The sequence below is a fragment of the Chiloscyllium punctatum genome, chromosome 8 (assembly GCF_047496795.1).
Source record: "Chiloscyllium punctatum isolate Juve2018m chromosome 8, sChiPun1.3, whole genome shotgun sequence".
In the NCBI taxonomy this organism is placed as follows: domain Eukaryota; kingdom Metazoa; phylum Chordata; class Chondrichthyes; order Orectolobiformes; family Hemiscylliidae; genus Chiloscyllium; species Chiloscyllium punctatum.
This window is the reverse complement of record NC_092746.1, coordinates 114,321,615-114,337,665: the sequence shown is the minus strand read 5'-3', so window position 1 is coordinate 114,337,665 and position 16,051 is coordinate 114,321,615.

The window sequence follows — 16,051 nt, the reverse complement described above, 5'->3', positions numbered from 1 at the left end:
CAACATTGATTCTGTACCCCATGAGATCTCAGGGTAAACACCGGTGAGTGCACAGTGCAAAATGTACTGTGGGTGGGATATTTTAGTATTCACTGCCAAGAGTGACTAAACAGCAGCACTACTGATCGAGATGATCGGATCCTAAAGAACGTAACAGCTGTGGCACATGGTGAGGGAACCAACAAGAGGGAAAAGCTTACTTGACCTCATCCTTAGCAATCTGCTATCACATGTACCCAAGTACGGTGAAACATTTTGTTTTGCATGCAGTACAGGCAGATCAAAACATACAAAGATCACAGGGTGATTGAACAGAGCAAGGAATACAGTTATAAAAAGGAAGATAAAAATTAGATTTGAATTTTGAGAGGTACATTCAGAAGACTGATAATAGCAGGGAAGAACCTGTTCATAAGTGTGTTTAAGCTTTCGTTTCTTCTGCCTGATGGAAGAAACTGGAAGAGATTATAACCAAGATGAGAGGGGATCTTTGATGATTTTGACTGCATTTCAATGGCAGTGAGAAGTGTAAATGGAGTCAATGGATGGAAGGTTGGCTTGCATGATGGTCTGGGCTATGTTCACAACTTTTTGTAGTTTCTTAGGGCCCTGGGCAGAGCAGGTGCCATATCATGCCATGATCTATCCAAATAGAATGCTTTCTATGGTGTGTCTGTAAACATTAGTGTGGGTCCTTATGGGCATGCTAAATTCCTTTAGCCTCGTGAGGGAGGAGAGGTGTTGTGCCTTGACAATTGCATCAATGTGGACATTCCAGGATAGATTATTGTTGATTGTCACTCCTAGGAACCTAACGTTCTCAACCATCTCTGTGTCATCTCCACTGATGTCGATAAGGGAGTGTCCTTCTCCTTGCTTCCTAAAGTCAATGATGAGCTCTTTAGTTTTGCTGACATTGAGAAAGAGATTGTTATCCTTGCACCACATCAGAAAGCACTCCATCTCTTTCCTATATCCCTCTCCTCATTGATGGTATAATCAGAAAAGTTGTAAATGGAGATTGGCCTTACAGTCATGAGTGTAAAGGGACTAAAGTAGGGGGCTGGGTAAACATCCTTGCAGGGTGCCAATGTTGAGGATTATTGTGGAAGAGGTACTGTTGCCTGTCTTCACTGATTGTGATTTGTGAATCCAGTTACAAAGGACAGAACAGACACCTAGGTCTCAGTGTTTGGAGATTAGTTTAGTTGGAATTACAGTGTTGAAGGCAGAACTCTCATCAATAAGTAGAAGCTTGATGTAGGTATCTTTGTTATCCAGGTACTCCAGGGAAGAGTCTAGGTCCAGGGAAATGGCATCTGCTATCAAACCAGCAAATAAAGGGGGTGCAGTGGTGGTTTGGCGCACTGACCTCTACAACGCTGAAGCCAGACGCCAACTCAAAGACGTCTTCTCCTACCGCCCCGTCGACCATGACCCCACCCTCCATCACCAAACCTTCATCTCCCAGACCATACAGAACCTCATCACCTCAGGAGATCTCCCAGCCACAGCTTCCAACCTCATAGTCCGGGAACCCCGCACCGCCCGATTCTACACAAGCCTGACCACCCTGGCCGATTCATTGTCTCAGCATGTTCCTGCCCCACTGAACTCATCTCTACCTACCTCTACACTGTCCTATCCCCCCTAGTCCAAGAACTCCCCACATATGTTCGAGACGCCCTCCACCTCCTCCAAGACTTCCATTTCCCCGGCCCCCGACGCCTCGTCTTCACCATGGATATCCAATCCCTCTACATCTCCATCTGCCATGACCAGGGCCTCCAAGCCCTCCGTTTCTTCCTCTCCCAATGTCCCCAACAGTACCCTTCCACCGACACTCTCATTCGTTTGGCTGAACTGGTCCTCACCCTTAACAATTTCTCCTTCGAATCCTCCCACTTCCTCCAGACCAAAGGGCACCATGGGCACCTGCATGGCCCCAGCTATGCCTGTCTCTTTGTTGGCTACGTAGAACAGTTCATCTTCCGTAGTTACACCGGCACCACTCCCCATCTCTTCCTCCGCTACATTGATGACTGCATTGGCACCACCTTGTGCTCCTGCAAGTAAGTTGAGCAATTCATCAACTTCACCAACACATTCCACCCCAACCTTAAATTCACCTGAACCATCTCAGACAACTCCCTCCCCTTCCTGGACCTCTCCATCTCCATTAATGATGACTGACTTGACACTGATTTTTTACAAACCCACCAACTCCCACAGCTACCTGGATTACACCTCTTCCCACCCTACCTGCTGCAAAAATGCCATCCCGTATTCCCAATTCCTCCGCCTCTGCTGTATCTGCTCCCAGGAGGACCAGTTTCACCACAGAACACACCAGATGGCCTCCTTCTTTAGAGACCCCAATTTCCCTTCCCACGTGGTTAAAGATGCCCTCCAACGCATCTCGTCTACATCCCGCCCCTCCACCCTCAAACCCCACCGCTCCAACCGTACCAAGGACAGAACCCCACTGGTGCTCACCTTCCACCCTACCAACCTTCGCATAAACCACATCATCCGACGACATTTCTGCCACCTCCAAACAGACCCCACCACCAGGGATATATTTCCCTCCCCACCCATTTCCGCTTTCCGCAAAGACCGTTCCCTCCATGACTACCTGGTCAGGTCCACGCCCCCCCAACAACCCACCCTCCCCTGCCACCGCAGGAATTGCAAAACCTGCACCCACACCTCCACTCTCACCTCCATCCAAGGCCCCAAAGGAGCCTTCCACATCCATCAACATTTTACCTGCACATCCACCAATATCATTTATTGTATCTGTTGCTCCCGATGCAGTCTACTCTACATTGGGGAGACTGGCGCCTCCTTGCAGAGCACTTTAGGTAACATCTCCAGGACACCTGCACCAATCAACCCCACTGCCCTGTGGCCCAACATTTCAGCTCCCTCACCACCCGATGCCTGGAGGAAGAATGCCTTATCTTCCGCCTTGGAACACTTCAATCCCATGGCATCAATGTGAATTTCACCAGTTTCCTCATTTCCCCTTCCCCCACCTCACCCCAGCTCCACCCTTCCAACTCAGCACCATCCTCATGACCTGTCCTACCTGCCTATCTTCCTTTCCACCTATCCACTCCACCCTCCTCTCTGACCTATCACCTTCATCCCCACCCCCATTCACCTATTGTACTCTATGCTACTTTCTCCCCCCCCACCCCCCTCTCATTTACCTCTCCACTCTGCAGGCACCCTGCCTCTATTCCTGATGAAGGGCTTTTACCCAAAACATTGATTTTCCTGCTCCTCGGATGCTGCCTGGCCTGCTGTGCTTTTCCAGCACCACTCTAATCTAGATTCTGGTTTCCAAAATCTGCAGTCCTTGTTTTTACCTTGTTACACCAGTAGGCTAATTGCAAGAAATGAAAACAGGCAGGCAGGCTAGAGGTAATGTGTACTATCACTAATCTCTTAGAGCCATCAGGCAGTAATCATTGAGGCACATTTCATATGTTTCTTTGGTACCGGGATGATGGTGGTATTCTTGAAGCAGGTGCGTACCTCAGACCATAGTAAAGAGAGGTTAAAGATGCAAATATGAATATCCTTTATTATCACTTGTACTCCAGTACAGAAATACAGTGAAAAGCTTTTCACAATGGCAGCCTTTAATGGTGCCATCTTAGGTACAATTACCTAGGTACAAATCTTATAGAATTAAAAATAGTGTTGTGATACAATGTAGTATTAAAAGGAAAGCAGTAGCATTACTTACAGTGTCAAAGAATGAGTTAGAAATGAGGTAGTTATAACATTGTGAAAAAGATTTCCACTGCAGTCCAGTAAAATTTCCAAACAGCAACAGCTCAGTATGTGGCACCAGGCCCAAGTCCAACATCTGTCCCACATCGTTCTAGCCCACTCCTCATCGGCACTCAGCAACGATATGGTAAGTCACACTGTGCCAGGATTCACTTCACCTCACGTCATTCCGGGAGTTGGGATTCCCTACACACCACTCCAGAGCTCAGGATTCCCCACATCCCACATCGTTCCAGTTTCCAGTCCACTCCTCACTGTCACTTAGCAGCACCAAGGTAAGTCATGCTGTGCCAGGACTTGCTTAACCTCAGAGTGCACCAGGAATTGAGATTCCCCACACGCTGCTCTGATACTTGGGATTCCCCTCACGCTGCTCCAGTACTCAGGATTCCCCTTGTGCCGCTCCGGGACTGCTGAGAGAGAAAAGTAGAAAAGAAACAAAAAGAACAGGTGGAGCAGAGGAGCTCCGGTTAGAGCGTTCTACTCTGCTACCATCCTGCCGTGGCTGGTCTTCACAGGATCTGAGTGCACTGCCAGGGGACTCCTTTTGGGTCAGTCGTTTTCTGTGGGTTCTCTCTCAAGAAAGCCAATCTGTTGTTGGCAGCAGTGACTGAGGGAACAGGTGCATCTGAGGCTGTCAGAGCAGGAGGGTAACAATTCAATTGCAGCAGACCATAGGGCTCAATGGAATGTTCATTTTGTTTCTCAAAACTGTGTGTTCTTTGATCCCCACTTTGAAGGGGCCATAGGGCAATGACATATGAATTACAAAATGTATTTGTTTCTGCTTAAAAGGCAATAGCTTATTGTAACTTGTGGGAAAAAATAACTGGCTTTCTTGGGGCTTCAGGTAGTTTTATTGCAGAGAGATAGAGACACAGAGCCTGTGATACAGCGGACAGTGAATAAGGTTATCTGAGATTAGAATGGGATCTTGATCAACTGGGCCAAAAGGGTTGAGGAATTGCAGATGGGAGTCAAACTTTTGTGTGGTGTTGCATTTTGATAAGACAAACTAGGGCAAAATTTACAGAGTTAACGGTAGGGTCCTGGGGAGTGTTGTCAAACACAGAGACCTAGGTGTGCAGATATCTAGTTCCTTGAAAGTGGTGTCACAGGTACACAAGATGGTGAAGAAGGTATTTGGCATGCTTTCCTTTTACAATGAGAGCATTGACTACAGTAGTTGGGACACCATGTTACAGCTGTAGGAGATATTAGTAAGGCCACATTTGGAACACTGCGTAGTATTCTGGTCACCCTGCTTTAGGAAGGATGTTATTAAATTGGAAAGGGTACAAAAAGATTTGTGTGAAAATGTTACCAAGACTGAAGAGTTTGAGGTAAAAGGAGGGGCTGGATAGGCTGGGCCTTTTTTCCTTAAAGCACAAAAAGTTGAGGGGTGTCCTTAAAGAGGCTTATATAATCATGAGGGGCATAGATGGTGTGAATAGTCAAGGTCTTTTCCTCTGGGTAGGAGAGCCTAAAACTAGAGGGCATAGGTTTAAGGTGAAAGAGGAAAGATTTAAAAGGGACCTGAGGGGCAACATTTCCACACAGAGGGTGATGCATATATGGAATGGGCTGACAGAGGAAGTGGTAGAGGTGGGTACAATTACAACATTGAACAGGTAGATGGAAAGGAAAGATTTAGAGGGATATGGGACAAATGCAGGCAGTTTAGGAAACATGGTCAGTATTGACAAGTTAGGTCGAAGAGTCTGTTTCAGTGATGTATAACTCTGAAACTCTCAGACTGTATGATTATCCCTTTTTAGGAGTACAATGTCCCCCCCCACCCCCTCTTTTTTTGTGCCTACCTCTTCTGAATATTGAATTTCCTTGATTACTCAAATCCTGGCTTTGGTCACCCTTTAGTCACATATCTGTAATGGCAACTATATCATATGCATTTATTTCTATTTATGCCATCAACTCCCCTACTTCTTGCAACTGCTACATGGAGTTAGGTAGAACAATGTGTTAATTCTACCTTTTTTAACACATTGATCCTTTTGCTTTTCACCTCCATTTACTGCTTTAATACTTCTCATCGCCATCTTTGGTTTTCCTCCTATCTGACTTCCCACACAGGTTCCCATTCCCCGAAGTTCATTTAAAACCTCCCCAATAACACTCACAAATCTCCCTATGAGATATTAGTTCCAATCCTACTAATGAATGACATGCCCACTTTCTGCAGGTCTCACCTGTCATAGAAACAGTGCAAAGTTAATAATCACACAACAGAGGGGATCCAAGATGGCAGCGATCTAAGAAGATCGCACTGCAGAGCTCTGCACCACAGCACAAGCGGAACGAACCTTTACCCGACTAACCCAGGCCATTGCGATATCGTGGTATTCCGGAAAGACCATGGAGTCCCAAGAAACTTCTAAAAATTAACTTACTAGTTTTCCAGCCATCCAGAGATGCTGAAAAAGGGAGGAGGAGCATCTGAGGCCAGGTCTGCAGTTCAGCCTGCAGCAGCCTCGGAACCGATTACTTTCCAGGTCCTGGTGAACAAGCTCTCGAGATCTTGCAAGAAGTATGAGCAGCAGCTATGGAGCACAGGGTCACAGTGGTGGAAGCTGATGCCAGTTCATCCAAGGATAGGATCCAAACCCTGGAGACACAGGTCTGTAATTTGCATGACTAAGTGGATGATCTTGAGAATAGCGGCAGGAGAAAAAACATTCAGATCATCGGTCTGCCTGAGGAAAGGAAGGTGAGCGGCCTGCTGAATTTGTTGAGGACTGGCTGCCTAAATTCCTTGACTTGGAGGCTGGCATGAGAGGATTGAAAATAGAGAGGGCTCATCGGGTTGCAGTGTGGAGATCAGGTCTGGGTCAACGTCCTTGTCCTCTCGTGGTGCGGTTCCATCATGACCGGGATAAGGAGAGAGTATTGGAGGCTCCCAGAGTCCAGGGGAAGGATCCGAAGGCCCTAATTTACGAGGGCTCTAAGATGATGTTCTTTTAGGACTTCTCAGCAGCAGTGATCCAGAAATGAAAATCTTAAGACAGTGTCAAGAGAAGACTGAGGGAGCTTGGGATTCAGTACTCCCTGAGGTATTTGGCGATGCTTCGGTTCACCTTAGATGGATCCATGCATTTCTTTGACACGTGGGAGAAGGCAAGAGACTTTGTGGACAAACTCACCTAACTTGAACAATTTTAGTATGTATAAATAGTGTTGTTTGGCTATGTGATTATCATTCTGTAAAAGAAATGGAGGAATTCCAGTTGGACCTTTATCTTTCTTTTTTCCCTCTATTGATAATAATTTGATTTAAACTATGTTTGTCGGTGGCTGAGATGTACATGTTCAATTTCTAAGTTAGGATAGACCAAAGGATGGGTGGGGTATTCCCCTTTTGATGAAAAAAGCATGTTGTTTATTCATATTGGTATTCTATGGGGTGTTTATTCTTTTCTACTTGTGTTTGCGGTGCAGCTCTAGCTGAGAGAATTGAAGGTGGTTGGGATGGTTAGATGCCTACTTATGGGCAGTTTGGGATGGGTAGTTGCCCCCTCTGGGCAGGGGGTGAGTTCCCCTACTCAGCACTTTTGGCACTTTATATGTTGGTTTGGTTTTTTTTTGATTTTTGTTGTTTTTTATTCTCAATAGTTTTGTAGATTTGTTAAATGTAGTGGTTTTAGTTTATGTAGTTTTTATATTTGGTGGATCATTTGACACTAAGGCTCAGCAGTTTATGTTTCGGGTTCCTCCTCTCTGGAATTTAAATGTTATTGCAGAAGATTATGGCTAATGATTTGATTAAATGGTGTACCTGGAATATCAAGGGAAGTCGCTCACCAATTAAGAGGAAGAAGGTACTCTTGAGTCTTAGAAAGGAGAAGGTTACAGGAGACACATTTGGATGACAAGGAGTCTCTGAAATTACAGCAGAATGGCTTTGACTGAGTTTATTTTTCATCATTTAATACCAGAAGTAGGGGAGTGGCTATATTGGTTGGGAAGAATCTCCAATTTAAGTTATTGGAGTGTGTTAAAGACACACACGGGAGGTTTGTAATTCTTAAAGCTTTGATAAATGGGGAAGAGTATGGTGTTTTAAATTTTTATTGCCTTCTAGCTCATCCCCTTAAATTTTTGGTAGACACTTTTTCTAAACTGATAAGTCTCAAGTCCCGGCACATCATTATAGGGGAAGAATTTAACAGTCTCATGGATCCTACAGTTGATAGGTTGCCCAAAGGTCCCTCAATACCCTCTGTACAAACTAAACAGTTAGTGGATCTGTGTGTGGAGTTGGGGTTGGTGGACTGAAGTCATCTCCACCCTGCAGGTAGGCATTTTACGTTTTTATCCAATCCGCACAGATGTCACACCAGGATTGATTGTTTTGTGACCCCTGCGGTAACCCTGGATTTGGTGGCATCTTGTACAAATGGTAATATTACTATCTCTGATCATGTACCAGTGTACCTTATGGTTAAGATTAAAGACGTTACAGTGGGTTTGAGGTATCCTCAAGGATAGTAAGTTTGTAGAGTATTTCTGTAGGGAATTTCGGGCGTTCCTAGACATCAACATATGCTCGGTTGATAGCTCATCCATTCTCTGGGAGACTGCCAAAGCCTATGCTGGTGGGTTAGTTATTTCATATTCCGCCAGCAGGAAGCGGCAGAAGGGTGAGTAGCAACGTCTTTTTGAAGCACAGTTGAAGGCAGCCGAGAAGGCCTACTTTGACAGACTCTCGTTGGTCAAACTACAGAGAATTACCGCGCTGCGGTCTGCATTAAATTCCATGCTCAAACATATGGCAAAGAAGGAGCTGGCTTTTGCAAAGCAAAGGTTGTATGAGCATGCTGAAAAGCCAAGCAAATACTTAGTATCTCTTGCCAGAAAGACCAGTGCCCCACAAGCCATTACAATGATTAGGAAAGAGTCTGGGAATCTAAACTGTGATTCTAAAAAGATTAATGTGGTGTTCAAGGGATTTTACTCTAAGTTATACAAATCTGAGGATTGTGAGGAGGGGCAGGCCAAAATGGAATCCTTTTTTAGGGATCTAAAGCTCCCGGGTGTGACTCCTGAACAACAGTCCTTTCTCAATGCCCCATTATCAGAGCAAGAAGTGCAGGAAGTTGTGGGGCAGCTTCAGAGTGGAAAGGCGCCCGGTCCTGATGGACTTCCCAGTGAATTCTATAAGGAATTTATAAGTATACTGTCAGGCCTGATGCTCAATATGTTTAATGATTCATACAGTCATGATTGTCTCCCATCTCTGAGAGAGGCCAATATTTCACTTATTCTTAAAAAAGGGAAGGACCCAGAAGACTGTGCTTTATACAGGCCCATCTTGCTCTTAAATGTGGTCTTTAAAATCCTCTCTAAGACTCTCGCGTTAAGGCTGGAGACTGTGTTACCTTCTGTTATTAAAGAGGATCAGACGGGCTTTATAAAGGGTCGCAGATCCTCCAATAATGTTAGGAGTCTGCTTAATGTAATTCAAGCATGCCAACAGCAGTCAATACAGGGATTGGTAATTTCTCTCGATGCAGAGGAGGCATTTGACCGAGTTGAGTGGCCGTACCTTTCCTATACGCTAGAGTGGTTTGGTTTGGGCGAAGTCTTCATAAGATGGGTGAAGGTTCTTTATGGTGGTCCTCTCACAGCGCTCATCACCAACAGGTTACGATCAAGCAATTTTAATTGTTTTAGGAACAGCCGGCTGGGTTGTCCCCTTTCACCATTGCTTTTTACGTTGGTGTTTGAACCATTGGCAGAGGCCATTCGTGGGGATCCAAATATATAATTTGGGGTCAAAGTTACATAAGATTTCATTGTATGCAGACAATGTCCTAATTTTTTTTGACAAATCCAGCAGTTTCGGTGCCTCACCTGATACAATGCATCTACGCGTTTGCTACCTTTTCGGGGTACAAGATTAATTTTGTGAAATCAGAGGCTATGCCTATGGGTGGTCTTACGAAGGAGCTAGCTCTTGAGGGCGACTATAGATTCCCATTTAGGTGGTCACGGGGGTTTCGTATATTTGGGCATATTCATTACTCCAGTTATGGATTGGCTGTTCAAAGCCAATGTTATACAATTATTTGGAAAAATTAAACAAGATCTTCAAAGAAGGGAGGCACTTCCAGTCTCATGGTTGGATCAAATAGCGCTTATTAAGATGAATATTCTCCCTCGTTTGCTATACGCTATACGGATGCTCCCCCTGATTTTCAATAAGCAAGCACTCAGGAGACTGAACAGGTGGTTCATCTCCTTTATTTGGCATCATAAGCGTCCCCTCATTAAATTAGCCAAACTGCAACTGCCTCACAGATTAGGAGGAACGGATCTTCTGGACATTAAAAATTACCAACTAAGCTCGCTTTTGTCCTACGTGAGTGAATGGATTTGTGGAGATCCTCTTTCAATATGGCTAGATATCGAAACCTCCCAGGCAAGGTGCCCCCTTACCAATTTGCTGTTTTTGGACAAAATGAGGACAGTTCGGGAATATTGCCATAACCCAATATTGCCATAACCCATGTTAAAGCATGGAGGGCAGTTCGGCGGAAGGCAATATTGGCAAAACATCTTTGTTTACACCTTTAGTGGGTATGCTGGGTTTTCAACCGGAGACGAAAGGTTCAGGATTTAAACATTGGGCAGCTGGGGGTGTGTCTTGCATGAGCGATTTATATTGAGGGAGCTGTAATGATTTCCTTCGATCAATTAGTACAGAAGTACAACTTATCTAATAGAGACCACTTTCATTTTTTTCAAGTTAGGGATTTTATTCAAAAAAAGACCATACTTTTGACTGATCCCTGCAAATCCGACATAGAGACGGGCGTGCTAAGTGCTAAGAGTACAATTTCTGTCAGTACTTTATATCATCAGTTGGGAGGTGCCCCCTCAGATAAGTTTGATCGACTCTGCAGGATGTGGGAGAGAGAGCTGGGTGTTGAGGCATGGGAGGATATTTGGGAGAATGCAAGAAAGATACCAATTTGCAATAGGACCCATGCTTTACAGTTGAAGATTCTCCACAGGGTCCACTTGGCTCCGGACCATTTGTCAAAATTTAAACCAGGGGTATCTTCAGCATGTCCCCCCAAGTGCAATGTCTGCACAGGCACTCTTACCCATTGTCTTTGGTCTTGTGAAAGGCTTCAAACACATTAGAGTGCTGTCGCGGGCACAATGGAGAGGATTTTAGATGTAAGGGGGGAGAAGGACCCTATCTCTCTCCTTTTAGGCCTGCCCACAGTATTTTCTGTAGACTTGCATAAGAAAAAGCTTTTCAATATTATGACATTCTGTGCAAGAAAGAATACCTTGCTAGGTTGGATATCCGAAAACCCTCCCGGGCCTGTAGGTTGGCGGAGGGTTGTTATGGAGCGTATTCCCCTGGATTTTCTCACAATTATGCTACACTACAAAACAGATTTTTTACAAGACATGGCAGCCCTTTTTGGAATACCTTGACACAGATTTATCTGCCACATTAAGGGCTTTTATATAGCCGCAACGATTGTGTTTTACGAGTTCAATATCCAGGGAGGAGGAACTGTGAATGTATGAGTGTTTTGTTTGGTTGGGCTGAGTTATTACTATTTATTACTTTGTTGTTGGTTAATTATTTGTCTTGTTAAATAGCCAGTTTGGGTTTTTTTAATTCTATATTTTTCTATATATGTTTATCCATTTGTACATGACAGTGGGTTGGGAATTTTATTTTTATTTGGTTTTTTTGTACAGTTTTGAATTGTACTGCTTTGTGCTTGTTGTAATATTAAAAAATCTATTTTTTTTTAATAACAATATATTTTAGAAAAAGGAAGTGAGAGGGAAACCTCTTAGCCTTACATCAGTAGTAGCGAAATTACTAGAATCTATTGTAAAGGATTTGATAAATAGACATTTGGAGAATAATGATCTGACAAAGCTTAGTCAACATGGATGTGTGAATGGGATGATAAGAGGTCATACATATTACACAAAGATGAAGAGGCATTTCTTCTCTCAGATAGTAGTGAATTGGTCAAATTCTTTACCATAGAGGGCTGTCAAGATTGGCTTGTTAAGTGTGTTCAAGGATGAGATAGATTTTTAGTCAGTAAAGAATCAAGGGTTATGGAGAAAAGACAGAGAAGTGAAATTGAGGATTATCAGATCAGCCATGATCTTATCGATAGTGAAACAGACTCGATTGGCTGAATGGGACTTCTCCTATGTCATATGGTCAACAGCAAAGGGTTATGGGATGGGGTGGGTAAAACACATTGAACTGTTCAATCAGCAATGTCTATATTGAATGTTGGATTGAATTGCCTCCTCCTGTTTCTTTGTTCTATTAGATAATGGTACTTGATTTCCAGTGTACTTTTCCAATCAGAGTCATTATATTATAAAGTAATCATCACCTTATTTAAGGCTAAGGCTTTTTTGCTGGTTGTTTTTAAATAGTAACACTTGTAAAACTAAAAGGAGGGTAATGAGCCACACAAAAATGCAGTTTATGGACTACTTTGTGAACACATGTTGGGCAGCATCCAAGGAACAGGAGAATCCTGTTTCATGGATGCTGCCTGACCTGCTGCGCTTTTCCAGCAACACATTTTCAGCTCTGATCTCCAGCATCTGCAGTCCTCATTTTCTCCTACTTTGTGAACACATCTAGTGCGGCTGTGACATTGTTCATTATCTCATTATTTCTGTGATCTTCTGATGTGGGATTTAGCTAATGTGTTTTTCATATTCCAAAGGAGCTAATAAAGTACTTTTGAAAGGTCTGAGGCCAGGTAGGGAACAACACAAATACAAATAGTCATTTGACATCTGAGAAACCTGAAAAAAAATTAAAGAATTAAAGGAAGAGAGCATGAACAAGCTGACACAATATAGGAGAATTGAAACAGGCATTCTCCCTAAAGTCCATTCAGAATCATACAAATTGTAGAATTTATTTACAATGAAATTGATTTCATAGAAATAACGCATCAACCACCAAAGTGGGCAACAAATTCCAGTCACACACCACCCTTTGGATGAAAAGGTTTTTCTCATGTCCCCTCCAATCCTTCTACCAATTACTTTAAATCTGCACCCCTAGTAATTGACCACTACACTAAGAGAAACCAGTTTTCCCTGTCCACTCCTTCCAAGCACCTCAATATTTCAAATACCTCTTATTATGTCTCACGCCAGACTCCTTGGTTCAAATGAAAATTCGACTATCTAGACTTAGCACAAATCTGCAATGTACAAGCTTGGCAACATTCTTGCAAGTCTCTGTACCGCCCCGACAGAAATTATATCTTTTCTGTAGTTTGGAGACCAGAACCAAATGTAAAGCTTCTGCAGAGGCCTAATCAGTGTCTTATATAGTTCCAGCTTTACATACCTGCTTTTGTATTCAATACTTTGCTTCAAGAAAGAAAACATTCCATACGTCTTTTTTTACCACTTTATCTATCTACCTACCCTGCCACCTACAGGGGACTGTGGATATGCTCTTCAAAGTTTCTCATTTTTCACCCCATTTTAATACCTTCCCATTTATTTTGTATTCCCTTGCTTTATTTACCCCTCCCACTGGAATGCATAACCTTACCATTCTCCAGATAGAATTATTTTTGCCATTTTTCTACCCATACAGCCAAACCTTTAATATCTCCCTTCAATCAACAGCGATTTTCATTACTATCCATTTATCTGCCAATTTTTGTATCATCTCCAAATTTCCCAAGCATGCGTCCTACATGTATGTCTATCTCATTAATTTATACAACAAACAACTAGGGACCTAAATCTGAGCTCTGTGGAGTTAAACTGGATTTGTTAGGAGAACAGACAGGTATTTCAGTGGCCATGGATGTGATTTTCCTTTTTCCCTTTCTCGTGCCAGGTTCAAGGATGTCATTGAGCAGCTATAGGACATTTTTCTGGGGAGAGTGAACAGCCAGAGTTCATGGTCTATATCAGTACCAATGACTTAGGTAGGAAAGGGGATATAGACTGGCAATCTGAATTTAGGGAGCTGGGTAGAAAATAAGTACCAGATCTCAAAAGTAGTAATCTCTGGATTACTCTCAATGCCACATGCCAAATAGAAGAGTAAGGCAGATGAATGTGTGGCTAAAATAATATTACAAGATTATATTATTCCTCAGACACTGGGCCTAATTCTACCAATGAAAAGTACTCAGTAAGGATCTCAGCCATTTCCTCTGGCTCCACACATAACCTCTCTCCTTTATCCTTCAGCTTTCCTACTCTTTTCCTACCTCCCCCTTGCTCCTAATTTATGTATAAAATGCCTTAGGATTTTCCTTAACCTTGCTGGCCAAGGACATTTCATGGTCCATTGCCTGTTTGAGCTGCTTCCTACTTTCTTTATATTCTTCAAGGACTCCTTCCGTTTTTAATTGCCTTGACCTTAGGTATGCTTTTTTTTATTAAATTGTAGTTTCCCCTGTCATCCGAAGTTCCTGGAGTCCTGCTATTCTTGTCCTTCACTTTCACAGGAAGATACTTTTTTGCAATCTGATCAACTGGTTCTTGAAAGACTCCCACATGTCAGATGTGAATTTACCCTCAAACAGGCAATCCCAGTCCACATTCTCCAACTCTTGCCTAATTTGATTATTGTTGGCCTTCGCCCCAATTTGACACCTTCATCCGAGGTCCATCTTGTCCTTATCCATTCGTATCTGAAAACCTATGGAATTATAGTCATTATTCCCACAATGCTGTCCCACTGAAACTTTGATCAGCTGGCCAGGATCATTTGCCAATACCAGGTCCCATCTATGTGTAAAATAGGTGTAAATGTTAGCAGTGAAAAGGAAAACATGGATCTGCCCTACTGAAAGCAAAGTCAACAACACACAGTCAAGATGTAAGAAAACTGGGAATGCAGTGGTCAAACTGAATTTGTGGAATTCAACATTGTGTTCTAGAGGCTGTAAATTGTCGAAGAAGAAAATGGAATGTTGTTCCTCCAGCTTGCATTAAGCTATTTTGGAACACTATACCAGATCAAGGACAGAAATGTTAGCGTGGGAGCAAGGTGGTTTATTGAAATGGTAAGCAGCTGGTTTATTGACATTTACAACACAGGAGTGGCCATTCAGGCATCATGTATGCACCAGTAAACAAAGACTCGATTACATGAATCTCCATTTTCCAGTTCTTGGCCTATCGTCCTATGGAGGCTATGGCAATATGAGTAAGATAATCTATACACAGCTCCAACATAAAGACATAAGAAATAAGAACATCAGAACTAGGAGCAGGAGTAGGTCATTCGGCCCTTTGAGCCTGCTCTGCCACTAAATAAGTTCATGGCTAATCTTTTCTTGGACTCAGCTCCATTTACCCGTGCTTTTACCCTATCCCTTAATTCCTTCATTTTTCAAAAAAATATCTACCTTAACTTTAAAGTGATTACTGAAGTAGTGTCAACTACTTCCCTGGGCAAAGAATTCCATAGATTAACAACCCTCTGGGTGAAGTAGTTCCTTCTCAGCTCAGTTCTAAACCTGCTTCCCCAATTCTGAGGCCATGCCCTCTTGTCCAAGTCTCACCTACCAATGTAAACATCCTATCTATTTCTATTTTATCGATTCCCTTCATAATTTTATATGTTTATTCTTCTGAATTCCAATGAACATAATCCCAATCTACTCAGCCTCTCCTCATAAACCAACCCCCTCAACTCTGGAATCAATCTAGTTGTTATGAAGATGTGAGTGTACTAATAAGAGAGTTAAAAGCAGCAGATCTATTGGACACAGCACAAAGTGTTCTCAATAAAGCAACAATGTAGCACTGGGTCGAACAACTCAATTAGTTCGTTGCCTGGAGACAAAAACAAATTTGAATTCGGCCAATCAGTGTAAATTATACTCCAAAAAAATTTCCAATTTCCAATCAAGCTTGAATTGAGTATATTAACAATCTTCAAAGCCAATGACATAATCCGACACTCTGGGGTATAAGACCTGGGGATGGGGGGATTGAATGGTTGAGAGGAAAACTGCCATGTCCGAGCATGTAACAGACTGTTTGAAAAAAGTATCTCTCTTAAAAGTACTTTTTAGATCAGTAACCTGTGACACAGAAATTCCGAACAAGGAGAAAAGAAGACACAAGAAGATCTGAAGACAAGAACCTACAGCTGCCTGGTGTTCAGAGAAGAAGTATTGCTTTATGCAGTAGAGGTAGAAAACCTTAAATTACAATTGAGGAAAATAGAGTT